Source organism: Adiantum capillus-veneris, chromosome 4 (assembly GCF_014529385.1).
Source record: "Adiantum capillus-veneris isolate H3 chromosome 4, ASM1452938v2, whole genome shotgun sequence".
NCBI lineage: Eukaryota > Viridiplantae > Streptophyta > Polypodiopsida > Polypodiales > Pteridaceae > Adiantum > Adiantum capillus-veneris.
This window is the reverse complement of record NC_140934.1, coordinates 113807685-113816625: the sequence shown is the minus strand read 5'-3', so window position 1 is coordinate 113816625 and position 8941 is coordinate 113807685.

The following is an 8941-nucleotide window of genomic DNA, read 5'->3' as shown; positions in this document are numbered from 1 at the left end:
ATTGTTCTTGAAAGAGCACATACGAGAGGGAGTACTTTGGGGTGTAGCCTCTCAACTCCACAAAGCCCAACGAGAAGAAGGTGAATCCGTGAGAGACTTCATTAGTCGCCTAAAGAATTTGAATTCTCGATGCAATCCAAACGAGCGATTCAACAACAACCAATTGCTCGATAGATTCATTAGGGGACTACGACATGAAAGTATCTATAATGGCCTAGTCATTAGAGGTATCACTACTTGGGAAGCAATCACCATGAATGCAATCCAATTGGAGGATAATTTAATGATTGCAGGAGAAAGAGTGTCTGCCGAGCCGAAGTCTAGTAGCTCACAAGCGTCAGGGCATGAGCCAATGAAGATAAAGCCAATCGTGAAAGAGCAAACGATATGTGAAATGACTTTGGCAGATCTCACCAAGGCCATCCAAGAAATCTTTAGGGGTAATCGTGCTCTACAAAACACTCATATGTATCCAAGAAGGGAGCAACAATGGTGCTCAATTTGCATGGGCCCACATACTACGAGTGAATGCCCTACTTTCAGAGTAAAGTTTAACGGGACTTGTAACGCCTGTGGTAGGTATGGCCATCAAGTGAAGGATTGCCTAATGCTTAAACGCATCATGGAAAATAGACCGCCTATAGCTTGGGCAGACTCACCTCGAGTTCCTGCATTGATGCCTACCCCACCCATGGAGCAACAGTTGCCATTACAGCACATGGTCCCTAGAACCCAAAATGTGGTCCAAACCACACCGTTGCCACCTCCAATGCTAGGACCGCAACCCCCTCATCCAAGAGTTACACCTATGAACCAAATAGGTTGCGAGTCATCTAGTACTTATGTAGATTGCGAAGAGGACATAGACTCCAGTATCACCTATGGAGTCGACATGCTTGAGGAGTGTCCCATGTACTATATGGAAGACCATTGGGGACAAATCAAACCGGTATATCAAGCTACTGCGCTAGCAAAAAAGGCCAAAAAATTAATAGTTTTTCCCGGAGACCACCTCTTCAGTGCTACGAATGTGGTGGACCACATCGAGTAGCTGAGTGCCCCATTAGAATGCAAAAGAATGCCGCACTAATGCAAACAAGTCAAGGGAGTGCATTGGCAATGCCAATACTCACTTGTAATCGTTGTGGCATAGATCATTTGATCGCACAGTGTCCTAACAATCCAAACGCACCGAAAATCACACCATTGAACATAATAGAGATTGTTGATGATACACCACCAACTATAAACATAGCACAAGTGAATGCACTCACACGGTCGATGCCCCAAAAGCAAAATTACATCCTCGAAGAGAGAGATGCTGCATCCATTGGCCGAGTGAGAAAGAAGAAAACACGAAGAAAGAAATCCCTTAATGCTTCTAGCTCAAAACCTAGTTCAAAGACTAACATAGGGACAGGAGAGGATCCCGTGTATATGAATGACCCTGAGGATGACTCAGATTCGATAGAGACCACGGAGACCAAAACTGTTACTACAAAGGAAAAAGCCAGTGAGGAGGATCACAAGAGGGAATTACGGCGAACACCAAAAGAGTATTCAAAGTTAAACCACCCAGTTCCAAACCCCAAGATAAGCCACGAGAGACAAAAAATGAGGATTGCAAGAGAAAGATTGGAACCTATCCAAACCCAACAGTGGAAATTGAACGAGTCCAACAACTGAGGGGTTTGGTGGAAGAAAATCAACGAAAATTAGAACCTGAACCCAAACATATCCAGATGTCGGACACAGTGTTTCCCACACAAGTTCAACTTCACAAGAACTACAAGCCGTTAGCTATACCCAGTATCATTCGGGAAGAGAGTGAGGGTAGGACATCTGAAAGTGGACACACACCTTTCCTACTAGAGAGAATGTTCAATGAGGGAATGCCCGACCCCCTTGAGGAAGTGGAGATTCCATCTTCACCATTCTCTTGTCAGGGTCCTACGTCCCACAAGATGCCATTAAATGTTGCCAAGCTGATGGATTTCATGTCCTCAGAAACACGTACGACTATCATATCTAAGTTATACGGAGATCCAAAATTATTCCTAGAACTGCGAGCGCTTCTCAATGGAGAATTACAGGCCGGATTACCACAGTTTGCACATATGAACAAATCTGACTCGGTGATGAATGATGAGGAACATTTAGCACCACCATCTGACCTAGCGGGACATGAATCTGTAATTGAAATACCCATTAACAAGTTGGGGCAATACTTTGAAGGTGATGAATCTAATGCTACTCTACCAATCACTACTAAAGGATTAACTGTAAAGGGGGTCCTTGACGGTGGTGCGGGAGTCAGCATGGTGACAAAGAGTTGTTGGGAGTCTATGGGAAGACCTCACCTTGAAGCCACAAGTGTAGTGGTAAAAATGGCTAATGGATCTATTGTTACACCTATTGGAATGCTAAAGGATCTCAGGATCAAGGTCTTGGGACACAAGGTAAGGCAGACTTTCATTGTTATAGATTTGTCCAAGCATCCTATGTCATTTGAGATGATCTTAGGGCGTCCATTCATGAGGGAAGCAAAAATGGTGCATGACTGGTCCAAAAACCACGTCTACTTACAGTTCCAAGACTCTGTCATTCGAGTTGATCTTTTGAGTGGTCGAACGCATCCTCCAGGAAATAAATTCATAATTGATAATCGATCAGACACAACAATTCACTCAGCTCCATTACAGTATTGTTACACATGTAACGAAGACACGGATATTGGGGAGAACTCTCCTTATATGGATATCCTACCCGGAATGGCTGAGTCAGACAATGTCGATTGGGTGCACCTAGCAGCAGCTATAGATACATGGGGAGCTAGAGGAACAACTTGGGTAACACCAGATGGGGAAGAGATACCACACATTGCACCAGTAAACATGTTAGGTGTAGCGCATGTAACATCCGATGATAAGAAAGAGGCACACCTACCTGAGAGTGAAACTGATGATTCCTCAAAGGCTTCAGGCCAATACACATCGGAAACGTAATCTCAGGAAGAAATGGATTCAGAACCTGAGGAAACATCGAGTGAACCAAGTATAGAAAATAAATACTCAAGGCCTAGTACGACCGTCTATGGTAATTTATATGAGAGTGAAGAAGATACAAGCGACGACCTATCAGGCGAGTCGAGTTCAAACATTTACCAAAATCAAAACCTTAACAAGAAACAAAGGTCATATAAGAGATGATGATATCGAGCAAATGTGAGAGCTAGGATAAACAAGGAAAGATCTACTGCAGAATGGCTTAGCTATCTAGGGGCATGTGATGCTCATCGAAAGCTAGTAGACAATTGGGGTGAACATCTCCAGAGTGTCATGTGGTGCAGCCCGCGACCCATTGACCTCGCTCAATTGGAGGTTATAGAGCCGAAATTGAGTCGAACTATAAGAAGACGTCAAAACCGAGAGTTAGCTCAACAACAAAAGGAGGCAGAATTAAAAGAAAGGTCTTTGTCAAGACAAGAGCCTGTTGACTTACATACGTCTCCTGAACATTTTAAATCTTATACCACGGGGGAGCGAAAGGTTGTGTATGCCAAAGCCCAACGAATACCTACCAATGGAAGCAGGGGAGTCTATGATGGTCCAGCGGTAGTTAAAGAGATAGAATTAGCAGAACCAGGTGAGGAGTCTAAACAAGGCTTTATTGCTCAAGACCTTACCAAAACTGAAGAGGCTGTACTTAAGGAGCTCCTCAAGGAATACAAGGATATCTTTGCTTGGACATATCATGACATGAAGGGCGTTCCACCTTTTGTGGTGCAACATACAATTCCCATGATCAACACTGCTAAACCCGTCCAGCAACGACCCTATCCAATGAATCCTAAGTACGCCAAAATTGTACAAGAGGAGATTGAAAAAATTATCCAATGTGGATTCATATACCCTATTGAGCACTCAGAATGGGTTTCTCCAATAGTCATTGTGCCAAAAAAGAATGGGAAACTAAGAGTGTGCGTGGACCTCAAGAAAGTTAATGCAGCCACTAGGAGAGATCATTATCCCTTGCCATATTCAGAACATGTGCTTGAAAGACTTGTGGGCAAGGAAGCTTATAGCTTTTTAGATGGGTACTGTGGTTACAATCAAATCACAATTGCATGAGAGGACCAAGCTAAAACTGCTTTTATCAAAGAGTTTGGAGTGTTTGCATTTCGTGTTATGGCTTTTGGCTTAACAAATGCCCCTGCTACATTCCAACGATTAATAAACACTGCGTTTAAAGAATTTCTAAGGGAGTTTTGTGAAGCTTTCCTAGACGACCTTTGTGTTTATTCTTCTTGGGAGAAGCATTTGTTATATCTACAAAAAATATTTGAAAGGTGCAGATTTTATCGCATCTCATTGAACCCTTTCAAATGCCAATTTTGGGTTAAGCATGGAGTCATTCTAGGGCATATAGTGTCCAAGAACGGGATATCCACAGATGAGAGTAAGATTAAAGCCATTGCCGATTTGCCACCACCTACGAACTATAAAGGAGTTCAAAGATTTATGGGCCATGTTGGTTATTATTGAAGGTTTATTTTAAACTTTGACAAGATAGCGCGTCCATTGTACAAGCTTCTTATCGAGTTTCACTGGACGGAAGAATGTCATCAATCTTATGAGTTATTAAAGAAGGCCCTAACAAGTGCTCCAATCCTGCGAACACCTGATTGGAATGTACCTTTTCATGTGTATATTGATGCATCAAACTTTGCTATTGGGTGTGTTCTAACTCAACCAAGAGAACATAAATTGGACTACCCTATTAGCTTTTCAAGTCGCCAATTAAATGATGCCGAGATGAACTACACTACTACAGAGCGCGAAGGTCTAGCTATGATTTACGCAGTAAAGAAATTTCGCTATTACCTTCTTGCTACCAAGTTTGTGTTTTATGTGGATCATCAAGCATTGCTATATTTGGTAAACAAGCCGTGTTCCACAGGTCGAATTACACGATGGTTGTTAATTTTTCTTGAGTTTGACTTCACCGTTGTTGTGAGGCCTGGGAGAAAACATGTCATGGCGGATCATTTATCTCGTATCCCTAATGGCGAAGCTCTTACGGGGGTTGATGATGAATTGCCTGATACTCCTTTGTTCATTGTTGAGACAATGCCTGAATGGAGTGAAAAGATTGTTAACTTCTTAGTTAATGGTTTTCCACCCAAAGAGTTGCGAAAAGATATAGCTCGAAAATTAATCAAGGAATGCGAACTCTATTGCTTACTGGTGAGAACTCTCTATAAGAGAGGAAAAGATGATGTTCTTAGACGCTGTGCCCGCGAGGATGAGTATTTATATATTCTACAAGAGGCACACATGGGCGTAGCTGGTGGTCACTTTTCAGGAAAGTTGACTGTCCGAAAGATCTTACAGTCAGGCTATTGGTGGCCCACTCTGTTTAAGGATGCATCACTTTTTGCAAAGGGATGTGATGAATGCCAACGCTTCAAGAAGCCACAAAGAAGTGATAGGATGCCTCTACATCCCATCAAGGTAACCCAACCATTTGAAAAGTGGCGCTTAGACTTTGTAGAACCGATTAGTCCGGCTGCACGTAACACGCAATCACGATATATCATTGTGGCTATCGATTATGTAACCAAATGGGCTGAAGCAAAAGCAACACGGAAGGCGGATGCAAAAACAACAGCTAAGTTCCTCTTTGAGAAAATTATCACACGTTTTGGATGCCCCTTTGAACTTGTGAGTGACAATGGAACTCATTTTATAAATGAAGTAATAAAAGAACTCACATCAAACTTCATGATATCTCACCACAAGTCTACACCCTATTATCCCCAAGCAAATGGCCAAGCTGAGAGTACCAACAAAACTCTCATCTCCATTTTGACAAAGACAGTTGAGGCTAATCGCACTGATTGAGACCTAAAGCTTACATCAGCTTTATGGGCTTATCGTACTGCGTATAAAGTTGCTATTAATTGCACACCGTTTAAGATGGTGTATGGCCAAGAAGCAGTTATGCCATGGGAGTTTGTCATTCCTAGTCTTCGAGTAGCTTCTCAAGAAGGTTGGGATGGTAACCCCTTAGTTGAGCGATTATTTATCCTGGAAAGGCTAGATGAAGAGAGGCAATTAGCTGTGCGAAATGCTCTAGCGGAGAAGGATAGGAGAAAGAAGTGGTTTGATAGCCATTTAAAAGATAAAGACATCAAGGTTGGTGATAAAGTTCTTATGTACGGGGTACGTAATGAAAAGAAGAAATTGAAATACGCTGGTAAGGGACCATATCGAGTGTGTGAAATTACCCCGAAAGGTACCATTCGTGTGGAGACTCTAGATGGAGTTGAAACCATTGGATTCCTTAATGGGAGTAAATTCAAAAGATATTATGATCCTCTAAGCTAGGAAGAGTTGCAAGCTATCCATCAAAAGAAGGCTGCCAAGGAACAAGCAGAGCTTAGAAAAATCCAAGCAAGAGTTGAGGCTCGAGAACGACAACAACGTCTTAGACACCAACGAGAGGCTAATCTGGGAATCACGCAAGCATTTTTCGAGGACACAGATGATGACTCATTAGAATCTGAGCCACTGCTACGATACCCAATTGAGCTAAATAGCCCCTATGGGAAAGTACTATACAATGCCTTATTAGATACGAGAGCTAAACACAATTTGTTATCCTATGGAGTTTGGTGTCAATTAGGGAAACCGACCCTATCCCCGAGTACGATGCAAGTCAAGGGCATTAATAAAAAGAAAACTGCTATTCTTGGAGTCCTTCAGACCCCTGTTGTCTATGAAAATGGAAGCATAGTGCAGAGGTTTTTAGTCATGCCCGCGGGAGCTATGGAAGGAAACGTAAACCTGGGATGCACGTGGATGTTGGCAACCAAATGCACTATTGATTGGGATATTGGTAGTGTCACGACGCGACCACCGACTCTTACCCCTATCATTCAAGCAAAGTCACCTACGTTGCAAACTCTAGCAAAGTTGAAGGATAGCCAACATTCACAAGCCAAGGTGGTTAACTCGTCTTTGCCGGCTACCCATGAACCTAGAACTTCAACACTTGTAGTTGCAGCAAGCAATAATATTGCAAGTAATCAACCTGCACGACCTAAGATTACATATCAATGGGTCCCCAAGGCCTTACTTCCAACTACCTCAACCCTCCCATCCATTTCAAGAAAAAAAATCCTTGGAGAACCAAGAGCGCGCTCTAGGAGAGTCAAGACCAAATCACGATGGATTCCAAAACGACTATTAGAAGCCCAAGGCTACTATGATGGAAATGAGCAAATTTGGGTACCTAAACGTAAAATGTGTCCTTCCCTATCGACAACAAACCCATATGAGTCAAACAATGTAACGCTAAAGTCAATGGCAGATCGTGGGAAGGGAAAGATCACAGAATGCTACACACCTAGTCCAGAGCTAGTTTGGGCTCCAAGGCAAAACCAATTTATTCCACCTAGCTCAGGAAGGGGGAGTTCCATGAAGCTTCCATCTCCTCATGTAATACATCCATAGAGGTAAAAGCTTCTAAACAGCCTCCATCTATAGTAGTGGACCTCCATGAAGCTACAAAAGAATCCACACCTCCCAGCCTTCAAGAATCACCTGATGAACCACTTCAAGTTCGATCCTGGGAGAGTAACTTACCACCCTTGCAACTCGACGAGGCACCTAAGGTAATAGAAAACTACTGGCAAAAATCCTCACCTATTACCAACTGGAACAATTGGTTTCAAAGGGTGACGACATCATTTCAAATGGTATGATCTACCCAAGGAAGAGGGGAGTGTTTGCTGACAGTCATCATTCACTTGCTTCCCCCTCAACCTTTCTCCCTGACCTCTTAATCTCCAATCTTAGGGAATGTATATATAAAGCCTTATACTCACAAAAACAAGATAAAAAAGTAAAAGAGCAAGAGCCATAACACAAAATCATAAAAACAAATTATGCACAAGAACACGACCCTTGTAATATTTGCACTCTAACCATGATCTATTTGCGTGTACAGATATGGCTAGTACGCTAGAGTCATCCACTCCTGCCTTGGGTGAGAGGTACCCTCGTTACTTTTCACAAATATTTCACATGGTCTTTCCAGTGCTTGCATGTGAATGGGATTTGATAGGTACGCTAGCATGTGAGAGGAATTTTGAGGAGTTAGAATGGCCGATACGTCTCTTGACCACGTCTGATCCATACTTAGTAGAGAGCGTTTCTCCCATTGCACAAGCCTACCCTTTTGACCAAGATGACTATAGGCGTCTAGTGACCTTCTTAGTAAACATGGGCACCTATGAAGAAGAAGAAAATTTATAGGACTACACAGATGGCACATATGGTCTCATGGATGATGAATTTGTTTATCTCGACGACGAGGATAAGGGTTTAGCCTTAGGGTTTTCCCCCAACCTCTACAATATCTTATTCCCTTGACTCTCTAGGGGGAGTGCAAATAATTAGGTTAGGGTTCCTTATGTTTTTTGTTGTGTTCAATAAGTGTTGGTACCTTTTCCCACTAATGTGCCTCCTGGAGGTATTCCTTTTGTTTCCTAGTGTGTACAGGAGCGTGTTGCTATTGATAGGATTTGGACCTTCATGGAACCTTTCTCTCGTTCACACTTCAGATCAAGCGCCACCATCAACACAAACAGGTGTTTCTTGTCCATTAGCATTGTCCCTTATCTTTTTTGCATCTATGATTGTCTGCTTTGATTGTGATTGGTAGCATAATATCCAGCACATTTTCTTAGTATCAAACATTTAATTCAATGTCTTTTTTGTCATAATCCCTTGTCTAGGTTTAAACATCAAGCAAGTCCGACTAAGCTAGTTTGACCAAGTTAGGTGTTAGAGATCTTCTCTTAATGCCATGGGGAATGCCTTCCTAATAATTAATGGTTACTTAGGTTCTTAATCCGATTTAGGCAGCATTGTGT